Here is an 18,963-nt window from a genome sequence, read left to right as displayed (position 1 = left end):
GGTGAAGAGGAGGGAGTTATCAACCCACTTTGTAGATTCTCATCTAGGTACTCCTTCAAAATTTGTTTCTCTGGTTCTGTGAGAGAGTACATCCGCCCAAAAGGAACTACGGTGTCTGGTTCTAAAGGAATGGCACAGTCATATTCTCTGTGGGGTGGCAATTCAGGCTTTTCAGGCTTCTGGAATACATCGATATAGTCCTGATAATGTCTGGGAACTCCCTGTAGGACATTAATGGATCCTCCCACCTGAGAGGGTGCTGTTGAGAGACTTTTTGGGGACCAATAATCCCCGGCCGGATAGCAGTGGGGTTGACAAAAATGGGAGGATAACGAAATGGTTTTTGTTTCCCAGTTAATGTAAGGATTGTGCCGTGTAAGCCATGGAATTCCCAGGATCATGACGTGGTGTGGTGATGAAATTAAGTCAAACGAGAGAATTTCCTGATGTTTTCCAAACTGTAAACAGAAGGTAGGGGTGGTGTATTGTACAGGTCCAGAGGCCAAGAGTGACCCATCAACGGTATGTACCTGTTCTGGTACTTCTTTGGGTATTTGTGTTATCTGTCGTTCTTTGGCCCAGGTTTCATCTAAATAGAGACCACTGGCTCCGCAGTCCAATAAGACCAAAGTTCTTTCTTCGCGGCCATCAGTTAAATGGAGGGTAACTGGTAAGAGAAAAAGAGCAGTTCCTTCCTCCCTGGAAGAGCAAATAGAAGGTATATCACGATATCCCGTCCTCACCCTTCTTACTCGGGACGGGAGTTGGCGTTTCCCAAGGGCTTGGTTGGACGAATGGGGCAAGCGCGAATTAGGTGACCAGCTGCACCACAATATAGGCAAAGCCCCTTCCTTCGTCTATGTTCCCTTTCACTGGCGGATAAAGGTCCGCGAGCTGTGTCAATCTGCATGGGCTCTTCCTCGGTATTCCCTTTGGATTCAGGACGGACTTCCTCGGTACGATGGGCGAAGGGACGAGATGGTACTGAGTGAGAAGGTAAACGACTCTTCTTTTTCTCCATTCTTCGTTCATTCAACCGATATTCTATCGTTAGTGCCTGGTCCATCAATCCTTTGAGGTTTTCTATCCTGGCAGAATGTACTAGTTCATCTTTGATGTCCTCTCTGAGACCTCTACGGAAGAGTGTCACCAAGGTACGTTCCACCCAGGTTGTTTCTGCAGCTAATTGTCTGAAACGGGTGATGTATTGTAATACATCTTGACCCCCTTGTTGGACTTCGCAAAGAGCCTCTTCTGCTGACGCCTCGAGTCCAGGGCGTTCAAACATCTGTTTAAAAGTAGTGATAAAGGTGGAATAATTAGATAGACAGGGATCGTTTCTGGTTACTAGAGGTGTGGCCCAGGCCAAGGCTGGTCCTGATAAGGCACTAATCAAATACCCCACCTTGGTCTTATCTTGTACAAATTGTGAGGGGCGAAAGGCAAAGTACACCGTCAAGGCATCCAGGAATTCTTTTAATGTGGTGGGATCCCCGGAAAATCGAGGTGTAGAGGCGGCTACTGCAGGGACATCTGTGGTCCTGGAGGCAAAGGCTTGTCGATAAACAGTATTCTCAGTACGTAATTGCTGGAGTTCTTGAGCCTGTTGTTGTATTGTCGCCAGTAGGTCCTGGTTAGTAGGTTCCGTGTTTGCCACTGGGTTATCCATAGTTCCGGACTGCAACTGGAATTTTTGGCGTTGCAATCTGTCGCGGTTTTCAATGGTCTTACCGTCGAAGCTGAGAGGCGTAGGGGAACGACCCTTGTTCCGGCAGGTTCTGCTCTGGCCGAGGTAGGGGCGAACCCTTCCAGTAGCCACGGTGCTGTTTGGTATGAGCAAACCACTACAGTCTGTGCCCTCCAGAAGGAGTCCCAGAGGAAAAACCCCCGTAGGGTAAAAAACCTCCACAGGAACTCCCTGAAATGAAAGGAGGACACCAGGGCGTTAGGACCAAGGATCAGGAAGACTGGAAAACAAGGCAGGACAGGAACAGACAGGATTCGCAGGAGGAGATCAATCGGAGCGTGACTACCACCAAGGAGTGTTGCAACGCAATGAACAAGCAATTGGAATCCCCTTATATACCCCTGGACAGGAAGTAGGAAACAGGAAGTAGAACACCACCATCTTGGATTGGGGAGAAAACAACAAGAGTGAATTAGGTATGTGTGTAAAACAATGCATGCTGGGCAGACAGGAAGTGGTCAGCATGCTGGGAAGAAAAGAGACAAGTATAAAGTACCCCAAGTGTAAGGGTTCGGTTTGTTCCAGGAAACATCAGTAAGTAAATGACAGGAAACGGACATGTAAGAAAATTAATGTTGAGCGCAAACTGCGCTGATGCGGCCATGCCTGAACCCCCTCGGGGTCTCAGACTTTGCCGCTTCTGCCTTTACGGCAGAACTTAAAATATGGCAAGCGGCGAGTGGCGCAACCCCTAGACCGGCTCCCTGGAGCCTCCATGGCTCCCGCCCGGGCCGCGGCAACCCCCGCGACCTGAGTGTCGGCCGCGGCGTTCTCCGCGACCCGGGTGCCGGCCACGGCAGAAAAAACGTGCCGCGCCGCGGTAACCGAAGCCCGCGGCCGCGGGGAGCGCCGCGGCATAACACGTGCGGCTCAATTGCCTGCTGCAACCTCTAGATACTTAGCTCTCCTAACATGACCTTTTTGTAAACCTGGAAACAGGTACATTCTAAAAGCATTTCCATCCTTACTTGAAACACCTAGAACTAAAATCCTCATCTTAATGGACTGGGCTCAGGGCCTGATGAGTGTGAAACACCTATTGAGGAAGACCACAGCTAAGTACCTCTAATTGACCCTAGTCTACTACTGACGTGTGTTAGCGCGTCTGACCATATTTGGTTAATTTATAAGGGGTGAGTTTGTAGGTTGATGAACCTTTTGATTGCGCTTAGAGTAGTTCCCACCATGAGACCCCGTACCTCCTGTCTGTGCAGTCTGGCTAAGTTAGATTTCCTAAAACTACTTCCCACACTTCTATAGGTCAAAGAATCACACATTTATGTTCAGTCCAATGAAAGTAGAACCCCAAATCTAAGAATTTACTAGTACACAGTTCACATGTCAATGATTGGCTCCTCTTCTCGTCGTTGGGCTTGTCAGGTATCAAAATTGTATAAGCTTGTACTCCAGTCAGTGCATCCATTGTCTTCTCCTGGGAAGGTCGCCTTTATACACTAAGTTATACCTTGTATCGCTCGCTAGTACAGCATATTCTAGCAAACAGTTCTCATGGGAGGGAATTTCAGCTACAAGCATTTGGTCAATACAGTAGAAAATCACAATCTAATTCTCTAAGCAGCCTTTTTATAAATCACCTAAACAATGCATCATGAAGTGATGCCGTGCAACTAGGCCCAAGACCTCGCTAAAGTAAGACCTACGATTAATAAAGCAAATACATAATACATAACCCTTAATGTGACATACATACTACTACATTAATCAAAACATGAGCCCAACATTTTACATTAATAAGTACACTTCGTGAACTCTGGAGCTCACACAAGTAGGCACAATTTCAAATGTGTGCATTATTTCTCTACATTAACTCATTTTCTATGCAAAGTCAACACTCAGAATACATGAATATTTATTAGTAAAATTCAGCGTTAACACGTGGACCCGTCTTTGTAATGGTTGAGGATGAAAACTTGCACAAACTTCTTCTCTATAATGCAAACGTGCCACAAGAAGGCTTCCATCAGAAGTTTGCACTTAAAAATACATTTACATTATTAAGTAACTAATTGAATGTGTAATGAAATGTCCTTTACCGTTTTGGTTGACAGTATTGGCAGTTTGACCCAGAAATGTCTCCAGTATGTAGGTATTATATATGTAAGTATTTGTGTATTATGTAAGTATGTGGTTATTTTTATATGACAAGTTTAATTAAGGCTAACTTGTACTTTACAGGATCAAAAGGCAAAATGTATGAACAGTGTTAATTTTCAAGGTGGCTGGGGCTTGGCTGTGTTTGGTTGGGAAAGGTGAATTTTATAAGGCATCAAGATGTAATGTTCTTTGAAGAGGTAAGTCTAGAGATCTTGTCTGAATTGAAGGATGGCCAGATGTGTTCATTGTTACTTCAATGGTATTCTAGAGACCTGGTGCATAGATGGAGAAGGCCTGTTGCCTTCTTGTTGTTTTTGTTGCAATTTTTGGTGTTTATTCTGGCAGTGTCCTCGTTGCAGGTGTGTCTGGCTCACTAGAGATGGTGAGTTCGAGCCAGGTAGATCTCTACTTGTTTCCTTCATTTGTTGGAGAATGACAATATTCTTGTCTCTTTCCAGCTGGATTAATTAAGGGTCGCCTTTGTCCCATTGCATGAGGTCTGGCAAGTAGACTGCTGCTGCAGGAAACACAAAACGTTCAAATCGTTTTTTTCTCGGACCATAAAAACAATAGTTTTCGTTGCTGACTGTGCGCAATATGACTAATGCTGCCGATGTATTATGGAAATAAGACATGCATGGAACATTTATCATATCATCAGAGGCTGTAGGCTGCATTGGTTGTTAACTACACAGAGCATTGAGCTCCTTGGACCAACTTATTGCAAATTATTGCTAAGTAACCAAATCCTTTGTCCCTGCAACTTTGAACTGTGTTCTGACAAAGTTTCCAGAGCAGTAGCTGGGAAGATGTAGTCCTTTCTGCACCATTGACTCGTATTTAGAGGACCATTTGTGAAACATTCATGCGCAACACCTGATGACATCTGCCAACAGGCCTAGCTGATGCCAAACACTCAGCATGCAGCAGGTCCTCCTTGTGAGTATTTGCTTTACTTTTACTATTTACACACCCTCTTGGATGGCAATCAAATACTCTCCAAATTGCTGACCAAAGCAAATGCGAACATTAGCTTTGAGTGATGAGGTTTGTGTTAATCCAACTACAAACACACTCTGGCTCTTCAATTTTAGGTGACACTGGACATGTCTTGATGGGAGGGCAGAGCATTCAGTTCATTATATCCGGATCTTAGTATTTGACTGGAGATTTGAATAGTTGTTTAAGTTTACATCTGTCATCCCTATATATGGCTCGAATGGGAAGTTCTGCTACTTCTGCTATCTATTGTTCCCGGATTTATTAAGCTAGATTAGAACATTTGCCTTTCTACAGTGTAACTAATCCAGTACATGAGAGCCTATGGCTCTTTAAAAAACTACTCAACTGTGCAAGTTACTACAGTGAAATGAAGATCACCTTTTTCCAGTGCAAGCGGGTACAAAGCATGTAATATGGTGTATCAACATGTAAAAAGGGCACCTGTGCTGCACAGCAAATGTTTGTGATAACAGCTGGTGTTCTGGCAACGTGATAATCCAAATGACTACAATGGTACCCACTAGAGCCTTCTGGTTGCTGTATAATAATATAACCACAGATGCTTGCCATACTAAAAATTATACAACAATAACTCAACAATCTGCACAAGAAATGTGGTCTACCAGGATAGGTGACAGACTAAGTCGTGACTAGCCCTCTAGCTACCAGGATTCAACTGGAGATCCAAAGGGATGGTAAGAGTTGAACTGGGTGCATCTTTGAACCTCGCCAGAGAACTTGATGGGCTCCTGCAAGTAGCGTTTGAGGAAAGTCCTTGCAATTATGGACTATAATTGTGGTACTACAAAAAGGGAACAGGAAAAAACGCAAAGTTCTGCCTAACGGGGCCTAGGGGAACAGAGGAAGTGAAGAAATAACAAAAGTGCAAGAATGCCAAACAGATGGAAACTCTATTGAAATGGTGCGAGCCGAACAACTGCTGTTGCCAAGCATCAAAAACTGTCTCTGATTCCCTCTTAACTGATACTGCCTCTTTCTTTTGCACCAAAAGTGTTAATTGGGGGGGGGGGAGTGTTTAGTCCTATGACCCAAAAGTACTAAGACCTCTCAGCCTCAGCCGCAAACAGCCTTTCTAATCTCCACTTTCTGTTGTCCAAAGTTTCCAGGCCAGTGTATGTCTGCCACAATGATATATCTTGCTTTGTATGATCAGTGAATGTTTCCTTACTGGATGTCTGCTGCTGTCCTTACTTTCCTTATTGCCAGTGACTGTACCATCCCCATGCTGCCACGCATCGCCTGAAAACAGAACAATTCAAATACTTAATATAGATAATCGTATGACATCTCCTTCCAAGCGTTTCCAAAAGTTTGAATCTTGGGGTAGGTTTTGGCATTTTTAGTCATAAAAAGCTAAACAAGTCCATTGTTGCAATGTTTGGTGTGTTACTTGATAATAATAATAAATGTACTTTTAAATTATTTTTTCCAAACACATTTTTCTCGTATGGAAATTCACGTATTTGAGGGACCAAACCTATCACCATTCGGAGCAGAGAACTGACACATTGGGAGGAACTTTGGCCCCAGTTTGGGTATTTTCATAAGCGTAAAAATTAATGTACCCAGCACCTGCCACATGGCATGAAGGTGGCTGCATAGGGTATCCTGTCATAACTATTAATGCAATGTTTTAATAGGAGCAGGTTAATTTCAAAGGGAGATTATTGACTAATTGTTAAACTAGTGACATTACTGTTGAGAATGTGGGTAGAATGCTATATTAGTTTCAAAATCACGTCAAGTTATTGGTATTAGATGAGGATAGAACAGTCTTAGTCATTGTTCAATTGACAGGACTAGACAATTTATTGGGAAAGCATAATTATCAGTCTAAATGGTCCTGTACTTTGAAGCCCTCTGGATCAGTCTTGCATGGATTCTCGATTCTGTGTCTGTCAATAGAACCTTTTCACTCAATATGGGTCGTAATGAAAAGTTACAACAACACACCTACAAGTAGTGGCGTGCATGACAGACCTTTTACAAAGGTCACCTGATCACTTTTCATGTGATAACTGCATATTTAGATGGTAAACGTGCAGCACTGGTTGGAATATTCTGCCAAGAGAGTAAATAATGTGACTTAAAAAGACAAAATGATAGAATACTGCTACGGAACGTGCTATATTGTGCAGCATATTGTGCCTTTTCGTGCCCAATAATTTACTGAACCACACCACATAATTTGGTTCTCCATTGCTTAAAATTCCCAGAGGCCATGAGCTCTGAGATACCCGTATCCAGTACCGTGTAATCACAACAATGTTGACCTAAAAAGGGTGGGGGGAAGGGACTTATTTAGTTCTCCAGGCACCTTTTGCTTCCGTGTCACGGGTCCTAACTGTGCAACCTGCCTCCAACCATTCGTTTGTCTGGACGGTACATATGGTGTTGCAGCTTCATATGTGCCTGTGCACATGTGTTTGGTACTTATTACTTTGTTTGTATATCAAGGCTTCGATTTTTGGAATTAACTAGAAATGACTAGGTACAATTACTAATATTAAACTACAAAACAAGGAACATTAGGAGGACATGAATTTTACAATGGAGGGTTCCGCGGAGAGCAGATGCAGTCTAGTCTCTCTGCAGGAATGTTCGGGAGAAAGGAAATGGCGCAGGCAGGGCAGGATTGGTGGATGGGTGCGTGGGGGTGGGATAAGGGGTAAATTATATATAGGGTGGGGAAGGGAGGGACTGGCCTCTTTCGCACCAGCCCATTACCCGGTAGGAAGTTTGGGCGCCCACCCGCCCTACATAAGGAAGAGTATTCACATGGGGAGTTGATGTTTGGAGCGTGGATGTTGGGGAACGTCAGTTAGGGCAGGTTGCTGATGGGGGTATGTGTGGCAGTAGATGGGGGAGGGTGGGTGGACAGTCAGATGCGGGCCTGGCCACCCTTCCAAGGGAGAGAAAGAAGCAGGTGAAGGATGATAGCGTGGGGGATGCCCGAAGCAGGCAGAGGATGAAAGGAAAAGGGGGGATGTCTGGGTGAATTGAAGTGGAAGATGGGTGAACGGAGGCGAAGTGAGGGAATGAGTGAAAAGGAGGACTGGGGAGAAGTTTCAAAGGGTTGGGTTTTAAAGTTAGAGTTTAAAGTTGAGTATATACAAAGCTTATGTTTATGAGGCAATCCTGTCCTAAATAAATGGTATTTTGCACTACGTAAATCATTGTGTCAGTGACTGTGTCCCGAAGAAATCAACTCTAGCCAGGAACAATTTACAACTGGAAATCGGGCTCATTCTTCCTTGTTTCCATTGCTTGGCTGTATATATCAGGCAGCATTGGATAATGCTGAACGTATAATTATTACTTCTAAGTATTATTAAGTATTGTTACTAATATGCACCTAATGTAACCAAGGGACAAGTTAAACTGCAAATAGGTGTAACAAACCACCTTCATAGGTGTCAAGTTTTACATTCCCATGTAGAGGGGAGATGGAGTTAACCGCCATGTACAGAGGAGCTTCCTTCAAGTACCGCTGCGCTCCCCGGTGCCTTTTGCGTATGCCTGCTGCCTGAGACCCTCTCCTGGAAAAGTTGGGGTGCACGGGGAACCTGAAAAGTGGTTGCGGCACCGGCCACTGCTCCTGTTTCCTCCCTGAGTGGTGACGCCATGGCCGCATGGAGATCGCCAAGATAGCTCATGCTGTCTAAATTGTGGTTGGCCCCTGAAGATGACTGGGCCAGCCGAGGTGCGCCTTTACACTTGAGGGGTGCTGTGAACCGTGGATGGTGTCCCTGCTGCCCAGCGGCCTTAGCACCATGTGTTTCCTCCCCTCCGCTGTGACAGGGAGAAGAGGACTGCAGGAGTGCGTGTGCCCATGGAGGCTATGAGAGGAGAGCCGTAGCCACACTGCACTCTGAATCATCTGCACAGGTGCTCGACGGGGATGACCTCGGGCCATTCCTCCGCACTGCGGCCACTCTCTCATGGAGTTGGGCCTATTAATCTGGCAAGACTCATTTTGGATCTCTGGGGGAAAGCTATGAGTGGTGCTTCCCCTAATGGAATACACTGTGCCCTTTTGGCAGTGCTGCACTGTGTGAGTATGACAGTCTGGTAGCATATACCACCTGGAGGGTTGTTGATAGTTGTGCTCCCTCTCTCAGTGCACCTGCCTGGGATCATGGACTGATTATATGGGGTTTCCCCACTTTAGGCACCATCCTTCCTCTCCTGGAAGTATTATTGCACTGTGAATGTCCCCTGTCTAACTGATTATTGCCGCAGTGACACTCTCCTTTCCAGCGGGCCCAAGAACTGAGTACTGCAGCCTGAACTCTTGGGGTAACAACAGTTCTTCCTGGTATTACTCCACTGCCTACTTCACTCCTGGCTTTGCTGCCCAAGCACACTCCCTTTCCTGTGCCTGCTACCCCTGAATGTTGATACTCACAAATAAGGCATGGGAGCATCATCCTGCATGCCCCCTTGCATGGGCGACACCTACAACTTTCCTGCCTCTCCTGTGGCCCCTGGACTGATCCCAGCTCCTGGCGATAAGCCTAATGCTATTCTGGCTGGTATAGGCTCTGTGAGGGAGGCCCTGGAACACAAAATCGACTCCTTGGGGGTGGATCTTGCACTGCTGAGAATTGACTACCAGAAAATGGCTGACAGAGTGCATAATGTAGACACATTCCATTTCGGAACTGGTGCCTGTCAAAGAAACAAGCGTTCACACTTTCCACAATGGCTGAGCGTGTCAGGATATTGGAGCACAGAATGAAGGATCAGGAGGGCAGGGCCAGGTGCAGCTACATCAGGCTCATTGGCCTACTGGAAAATAGGGCTCAGAGAGTGCCGGCTCACTCTCTGCTTCTGGTGCCCCACAGTGCCCTGTAGTGGCCTTTTGATACATTTCCATGATTGAGACTACTTGCTGTGGCAAACCCATACTTTAGTCCCTTTCTTGATTGAGAAGGCAAAGGTATCCACTTTTCCTGACTATACAGCCACTGTACAGAAACATAGGTCTTCCTTCGCAGCAGGGAATACATGCTTGCACTCTTGTTCCCAGCCAGACAACAAGTGCAGCTGAATGGCAAATTCAAATTTTTGATAATCCTACTGAAGCCAGGGACTGAAATGATGACTATGACTTTGGGACCCCCAAGCAACTTTGGCACTCTCCAGTGCCTGTGTGGCATAAATGTGCACATTCACCGAGATGCATGGGTGTTCGTTCCAGGCAACAACAGCCCAGAGACGGGATGGTTCAAGCCCTGGCAATGGCAGCCTCACTGGGCTCCACTGTTGAATGTAGGGTCAGCAGAGGAACTTCGGGTGAAGATTCTAGGTCGGGCACTGAAAGTGACCTGGGCTCGGAATCCAATGTTATGCTCCCAAGGTCATGCCTGGAACTGCAGATGTTATTTTATGATACTAGGTGGGTGGAATTATGAAGGCCTTTTCTTGTTTGCATGATTCAGGTGCTCACTGATTCTTGCTGTATGGTATATGATAATTGGCTTTGAGGGGTGAGAGCTAAATCTCTTTAGCAATTGTTTCTCTCCCCCTCCACTAACAATGAGTGATGGATCTTCCATCCTTAAGGGGTGCTTATGTTATGTGTCTGAATAGTTTAAAAGGGACATTGTTCCACATCTGTCCTGTGGAAGTTTTGTTGGGATGTGATTTTGTTCTTTACTCCCTGTTGTGGGCAGTTAGTTGTTTAGTTGGCCCCTTGGGGGGGGGGGGGTAACTGTGAGTTACCATTTAGACGACCTGGAGTGCAAGATGATGGTGGATGGGATTAATTGCATCAGGCTAGGCTTTGTACCTTATAGCTGCCATAGCCCCTCTTCTGTGTGTGATTACTTGGAACATATGGGGTCTTAACTCCCCAAGCAGGAGGAATGGTCCAATATTTTTCTCAAAAGATGCAGTGCCCAGGTAGCCTTTCTACAAGAAACAAATCTTACCAAAGCTGAAGGGCTAGCGCTAAACAAGTGCTGGCAGGGAAAGTCTTTGCTACCAAGTATTCAATGTTCACTAGAGGGGACTTCTTTTCAGTACTACTGGGGACATTGTTCCTGCCACACACCAAAATCATAGATCCAGAGGACTGTTTTATCATACGTGGGGCAAATTAGCTGGTAAGTAGATAGTCCTCAACAATATTTATGCCCTTACACTGACCAACAAACTTTCCTTGCTGCCTTAGCAGCACACATCTCCAAAGTGTTTCACTATTCACTACACATGTGTGGGGTCTCTAATTGCATAACTAATGTTCAATTAGGTAGATCACAATCCAACTCCCTACCTCCCTAATTTACAAAAGTGTTGGTTATTTCCATTGCTGGATCACAGAGTAGGGGCTGACTAACTCCTTGAGTGCTCATAATCCTGTGGGAACTACCTACACTTACTTTTCCAGCATGCACAACATGGTTGGTTCAGGTTGGTGCATTCCTTTGCACTACACACATGCATGTCCATGTGTCCAGGGGAAATATTTGGTCAAGACCCATTCAGATCATAATACCCTGCTGCTGACATTTGCCTGGGATCATACTAGTCCAGGTTTCCCTATTTCAAAATAAAATCTTATGACCCTAGATGACCTGACCTTTAAATCAGCTCTGGGGCATACAATTGGTGCCTATTCATCAAGAATGAAGACATAGCCTCCTCCTCCCCATTGGTCACATGGGAGGCTGTATGTGGCCCCTGTACTGCAAAATGCAGGCATCTGGTTGCAGTTACACACTCACTTAACATGCCAGGAGGAGCTTTAAGTCCCAGTGGAGTTGCCTCAGATGGGTCTCCCTGCTCCTCCAGATCACTTGAGGGCTGAAATGGAAAACCTCTTAGCACTGACTGAACATCTCAAAATATATGACTACTGGACCTTTATCACAAAGGCACATGACAAACGTGACAAAAATGGGTGGCTGGGATGGTTAACCCACAAAGATGCAGTTTTCAGATCCTCAGAATGCACAGAGCAGATGGTTGCTCAGCATAAGCCCAAGCGGATATCAAAGTGTTTTTTGTGGTATAATACTCACGCTTCTATGCCCATCAGGATAGTGTGGATCTGCAAACACTTCACACCTGGTGCACCCAGGTTGCTGGTGGGAGTGGCAACCTCCTTACTGGTGAGATTACGGAGCAGGCAACAAGGGCGGCCATAAAGACACTAACCAAGGGGAAAGCACCTGGCTTGGATGGTCAACCCACTGAGTTCTATGTCACATCAATGTCCTCGCTCCGATTCTCACTAAACTCTATAATACCGCTAAGGCTATGGGATACCTCCCTTTAACAATGATGGAGGCCTTGTTAGCGCCTCTCTTAAAAAGGCTGGCGATCAGGCAGTGTCCTATAGGCTTCTGCATATACTTAATGTTGACTAAAATGTATTCAGCAAAATTCTGGTTTGTTGACACATATCAGTTCTCTTATTCACCCTCATTAGCCGGGTGTCATACCTAAGCACAGCACAGTCCCCAAATCTGTCAACCGGAGCAGGTGCTGCAAGCCCCACTGAGCAATTTTTCTAAGTCTCTTGCTATTTCTATAGCTATCAAGAAGGCCTTTGACTCTTTCCAGTAGGACTTCCAGAACGTGACCATGATCACCATGTGGTTGGGTATTGGATTCCCTGGTAGGACATGTCTCCTTTACACCGACCTATTGGCCCATGTTAAAACTGGTATTATCATCATGGAACCCTGCAGGGATGCCCACTATCCTCGGTCCTATGGTGATTGAGCCTTTGGCCCTCACAGGTTGCATGGGACAACACTACAGAGGACTGCAAATAAAAGAACTCCCATGTATGTCTCTCTCTATGCAAACGATCTGATATTATACTTGCGGGGTGAGCGATCGGGTGTGAAGGGTGCCCATGAGGCACTGGAGTACTTTAGCACTTTATCCAGGCTGTGTATGAACTGGGGTAAGTCGAATGCATACCTCCTGCATGACATGGCATCCCTGGACGCCTCCCTGAAATATATCAAGCCTTTTGTTGGGAAGCGGACACATTCAGATATTTGGGTATCACGGTGTACCATACTGAAGTCACTATATTAGAGGGCAGCGTTAGAGCGCTACTAGTCTCCCTACACCAATCTGTCCATTTCTAGCTGACACTGCCCTTCTTGGTAATGGGAAGGGTCCTGTTGTCGAAGATGATTCTTCTCCCACAACTTCTATACTTTTCCACATTCACGATTTTACTTCGCAAATTATTTTATTATGATGTAGACAGTGTGCTAGTTCATCTTCTTTGGGGGACAAAGCGCTGCAGGATCGCTCTGACCAAACTATGTTTACACACCAGTAAAGTTGGACTGGCAGTTCACCTTGATTGGTAGCTGAAAGGTGCGGCTCACTGGAGGAATTAGTGTTGGTGAGGGGCAGCTGTAAACTCTAGGTTGGTTCCACCACGCTGTACCCTATTGTCCTCCTGCTCTTACAGCAGACCGGAAGACAGGATCACCAAGCTGCATTGTTGCTTACTACTCTCAAGTTTGTGTGGGACAATGCACTCCAGAGCACAAAGCCAATGCTCGCCTAGTCCAGAGATTTGCCCCTGAAAGCCTTATTGCACCTCCCACATCAAAGTGACTTATCTGGGCTATATGACTGGGTCTGAAGGGGCATGACGCTTGGGACCTGGTATGCCAACGGCCAATTACAAAGTTTTTTTGTTTTATCTGATGAGTACATGCTCACCCTATGGTATTTCTTTCTACATGGTGCAGTGACATCTGCTCTAAGGCGTGTTTGGGGAAGTGGTGATCTAGAACCACTGAGCACAAGTGTTTGAAATTAATCTGTACAACAGCCGGACACATGTGCATTAACCAGTCCTTACAAGACACCACTTTCGAAGGCTGGAGGCCAGTTGGTTGGCCTTCGAAAATGTTTGGGAGACAACATGGGCCTGTAGCTCACAGACGGAACCAGTATTCTAGCAGTTACCCCGCAGGTCTACTGCAACACCTGATTCAAGTTGATCCAGTACGACCTGCACAGTGTTCTTGACTCCCAAACTAAATAATCTCATATTTCCTGCAGTGCATGCGACCTGTCCACGTTGCCTATTAGAGGGGGAATTGCATTTTTTCTGTGCTGTGGGACTTCCCTGTGATTCCACCCCCTGGTGGCTGGTGCTGCTTATCAATGAGTCTACAGACAGGTCACTTGATGATTCTATGATGAAACGTCTGTTAAAACTGTTCACCAGGCCCAAGGCCAAACTACTCACTACCAGATTTGCAGACCTGGCACTTGTTCTTGCTCAGCGACACTTATCAATGTCTTAGAAATCTTCTATGGGGCCCTTCCTACAGGGGTGGACGCATACGTTACTAAAAAAGGCTGAATTTGGGGGACGCTGCTGGTGCTGGAGGCCCAGAGGGGTCAACGTAGCCCTGGCATGCGTAGGTATGGGATTGATCCTTCAAGATTGTCCAGGTATTGACGATCAAGGGCAGTAAATGCGTCCTCCAGACGACAAATCCGCCAATGAGTGATGGTCCCATGTGGCATGCAATGTAAAGTATTCTGAGACCCTGACTGTTTGGAGTATTGGGCTCCCTTAGCTGGGGCTCGGGAAAGATTATGAGTGGTGAGGTACGATGGTTTGGGTGGTCGCCTCTTCAGACTGGTACTCCTAGTACTCTCTCTGAGAGTCTTTTGATCAGATTACGGTCTCTAGTGGTAGTTTGTTGGAGATTTTACCTATTAGTTAACTGTTTTCTTTTTCTCTACTTCACTTTTTAGGATGAGCACAGCAGCGAGCAAGCACTGCTTTTCAGACGTCTTGGTATTTATGTGGTATTTTAACCACGCCCACCTCATGCCCATCACTTTTGCTCAATTGTGGGCTTGCCTTTAAAAAATCCTTTGTTATCATTGGTAAATGCTTTATATTTGTCCCACATTGGGGTGGTTTTGTTACCGCTTGGGGGCCGACCCTGTTACATGGATAATTGCATGTTTGCTGATATGTTTGACTGTGAGCGAACTTCTTTTTCCTTTTGTGTTTCTCCTTCGTGAACACGCTCATGGTAGCCATGGTACTTTGAATCAGCTCGCTTACGTCAACTGTTTTATTTTTCTTTTTTTAAAGTGTCCGATGTAATGAACCTGAATCACAAACTGCTCCATGCTGAACCATTTGTGCAACGTACATCATTTACCCTTGTCGAAGAAATGCTTCTAGTCAAAATCAGTTAATAAAATTCCTTTCTTTGGAGGTCTCAAAACCAGTTTGCAGTTCCAATTAGTATTTAACAACCTTCTAACGGACCCGGTCAGTATTTAAAATTCTCAAAACACATTAGCTAAGATAGTAACTGTAAAAAATGTGGGCACTTTAAGGAACTTAAATCTTGTATATCTTTTTTTTGCTGTTTTATATAGTGCAAACTCAGCGTGAAGGTATTGGAGTGGTTTACTTCAGCATCTACTACATTACACAAGTTCAAAATCAATATTTAGGTATGGGGGACATATACGTAATTTTCCCAGAATAATTTAATAATCGTTTTATGATTTAAAAGATTATTTTTTTACTTTTCTGTGAGATCTCTTTTCTTGTTCTTGGGGCAGTCAGAGAGAATTGGGCACAATCTGTGGTGGATCCTTTACTACTGGTCTCCCAGAGCCTCAGGTCCTATTATTCTTCTTCAATTGGATTACCAAGTTACTTGAATATACACTTGACTCCATTGGTAGCTTTGTTGCACAATTAAGCCTTACTCAAGGAAGTGGCAGTAATGTAGGAACTTGGATACAGTATGGCACATTCCTCACACACACTAAACTGAATTGCCAGTGAGAGCTAGATCTCTTTATCTTTTAACAATTATTTGAAATTACACATAGGGAGTGTGGGGCAGTTGAAATGGTGATCTACCAAGCTGTCACCTTCTTGGGTCGCTATACGACCCTAGGCTCATTTATAACATTTTGTAAGGTTGTAAGGTGCTATGTTCATGTTATCATTGGGGCCTTAGGTTTTCCATCTCTTACTATTGTTATTTTATATATCCCAGGACTGAAGGTGCCAGAGTGCTATACCGTAGTAAGTTTACTATGATACATCTGACCTTTCTCCTAATTTCTCAGTGACTGAGTGGAATGACAGACATCACAGTTGGTTTGAGCCTGGGCAACTGAGAATCTGACAAACATGTCACAAATAAGTCTGTACACACAGGAGCCTACCACTCAAATGTGATCTGGGATTCCCATCCGCTAAATAATTATGGTGCAGGATCAGAGCTCCAATGTCCCAGTATTGGGACTACTGGACTTAGTTGGCCAGTGACTAATGGGGCACTGGTCATAGCTCAGTAGGATACTAGTTGCTGTGCCAACCTGGACTCCAAATTCAGAGGCACAAACAGTAGATGGCTAGTGCTGAAAATGGACACTCACTGACAGAGAGATACCACATTTTAGGAGCCCATATGTCTCAACAGTTGATCACAGTCTGTATTTTAAGTGGAAGAAGCAAAACTTGCAGACTGACCATGTTACCTGGATATTGCACGATTGCTGATATGTTTGACTGTGAGCGAACTTCTTTTTTTCTTTTGTGTCTCTCCTTCGCGCTCATGCTCATGTCGGCTGTTGTGCCTTGAATCGGCTCGCTTATGTCAACTAATGTTTTACTTTTCATTTTCTATTTATGTGGCAAGAAAAGTCTAGTTAAGAATTTACAGTGCCAATAGCTCTAACTAGAGCAAATGCTAGACCCATTTTATTGTAAATTGCTTGTTACTTCTATTTCTAAATGCCCACTGCATTATATATGGCTCTTTTGTTTGCTAATTGGCAATTTCCCTACAGACCAATCCTTTTGTTTGCAGACTTTTTTTTGTTCAGCAACAGGCTATCCAATTGTTGGCGACACTGTCTCATTCACTATGGGCTCATGCATGTCAGATAAATGCTCCATGTCGACAGAAGTATACTTTGTTTCTGTACGTCTTAATAAAATACGTTAAAAAAGCGCAAGGAGCTCTTCTGTTTTTGTTTTGTTTTCCATTCTGGCACGTATAGTTCCATTTAGTCTTTATTAAATAAGGACAGCGATTCCCAGAATGCAAAGAAAAAACCTGGACTGGATGAGCTATTCACCTCTAGTCCAGGGTCAGGAAAACCTTAAAACAGGCTGACAACAATTGTCGAACAAGACAGATATGCAACAAACTGAATATCATCAAAACACGTTTGCACACTGAGCTCAACCTGGTGTTTTAGTTTCTGACACCCTGTTCTTTTTCAATGGAGGTTTGCTTCTTTTGTTTATATAAGCAAGTTTTGTGAGCACACAACCCTTCTCTTTATGTTATTGCTCTTGTTTGCGTTCAGATCAGAACTTTTGTGTCCGGCAACAGTGATGCAAAACATGCGATTAGACGCCCTCTGAAACACAGACAACCCAACATACACTTTTCAAACAAGATCAACGCAAAAGTATTCTTGGCAGAAAAAAATGTTAGGAGAGTTTCAGATCAATGAAGTATCTTCTGAAATACATTTTCCTTCTCAAACATGTAACATTGAGATATGCAGTGCAGCCTGCCTCGGCACACCAATGGTCATCAGACAACAAACATACCAGGTACATACGCTGCAGCCTCCAGTCACAACTGTATATTTCCCAAAAAAACTATCACGAGACGGCAGATAAATAATTGCCTATGCCCGGTGTAATCTAACAGCATTTACTAGTCACTAACATTCTACCTTTGCTGGGGGTATCGTTTTAGCCCGTTTGTTACACATTTCCCATCCACTCCGGTGTTCGTAAAAGCCCCACCTGGGAAAACCGCCTAGCTATCACAACAACTGTCTGACTACTAATAATGTTTGTTCTGCATATCAGTCACGTGCAGACGTTATGATATATATTGCTCTCACCTGAAAGTCTTTTCCCAGAGAGACGTAGAGCGTCAGTACTCACCCTTCCGAACTGCGTCTGCATGTGTTTTTCGAGTTGCCGGCAGCGTCATATCTCCAGGCAAGGGGAGTTGGTTACGTGATGATCTTTGTGGTGATGTTAGTTTGAGTTTAGTGAGACACCATGTGGCCAAAAATAAGAATGCATGAAAAGAGAACGTATTGTATTGAGGTAGCTGCAATTACAGTTATTCTTCGTCTGACTGAAGGCACAGTATTGAACGGGCAGCTCGCGACACCACAAGAGTTGTCACAGCAGTGTCTTTGTGAGAAGCGTCTGGGGCCTCGGTACGAATGTCCCATATGATTCCGAAACATGTGGTAACACTTTCCAGTAAATACCTTTAATTTCTCCCCGATACATAGTGACAGATTTGACCCGTCAATATTTATTACAAAATCCGCGACTATAGTTACCCACATATCACTATTAATTAACGCGAAAGATAAAATCGGACAGCTGCAGTCGCAATGAGGCATTGGTTTTCTGTACGGGTGAATGGTCTGGTTACAGGATTTGTGACCTGAGAGGGCCCTGAAGAAGCATGGGTGGGCCATAAAGATGTATGGGTTTGTCCAGAGCAGTGGCGGCCGGCAGCTTTAGGAGGGAGGGGGCGGGCGGGATACACACACACACACACTCATTCTTTCACACACAGACACACACGCACGCACATCCATTAACAACACTCATACCATTCAAACATGCAGGCACGCACCAAACATTAATTTTAAAAGATCGCACACACTCATTCTTTCAGCAGCACGCACGCACATACATTAACAACACTCATAACACTAAAATATGCACAATAACAACACTCATAACACTCAAATATGCACGTGTGCACCAAACATTCAATTTAAAACATCACACACACACACACACTTACCTTCAGCCTCCAGGTCCCAGGAGGGTTGGGACTGCTGCCTTCCCTCACTGGCTGACCTTAGATCAGCCAATGAGGGAAGGCAGCAGTCCCAGCCCCATCACAGAGTGGGATGGGTTCAGTGAGACTGCTGACCCCACCCCACTCTGTGACGAAGTGTCACTGATTGACACTTGCCCTGGGCACTTCAGGGCTTAAACCTGAAGCGCCCAGGGAGAGTGTCAATTGGTGACGCTTTCC

This window comes from Pleurodeles waltl, chromosome 12, assembly GCF_031143425.1.
Source record: "Pleurodeles waltl isolate 20211129_DDA chromosome 12, aPleWal1.hap1.20221129, whole genome shotgun sequence".
Lineage (NCBI taxonomy): Eukaryota > Metazoa > Chordata > Amphibia > Caudata > Salamandridae > Pleurodeles > Pleurodeles waltl.
This window is presented reverse-complemented; position numbering follows the sequence as displayed.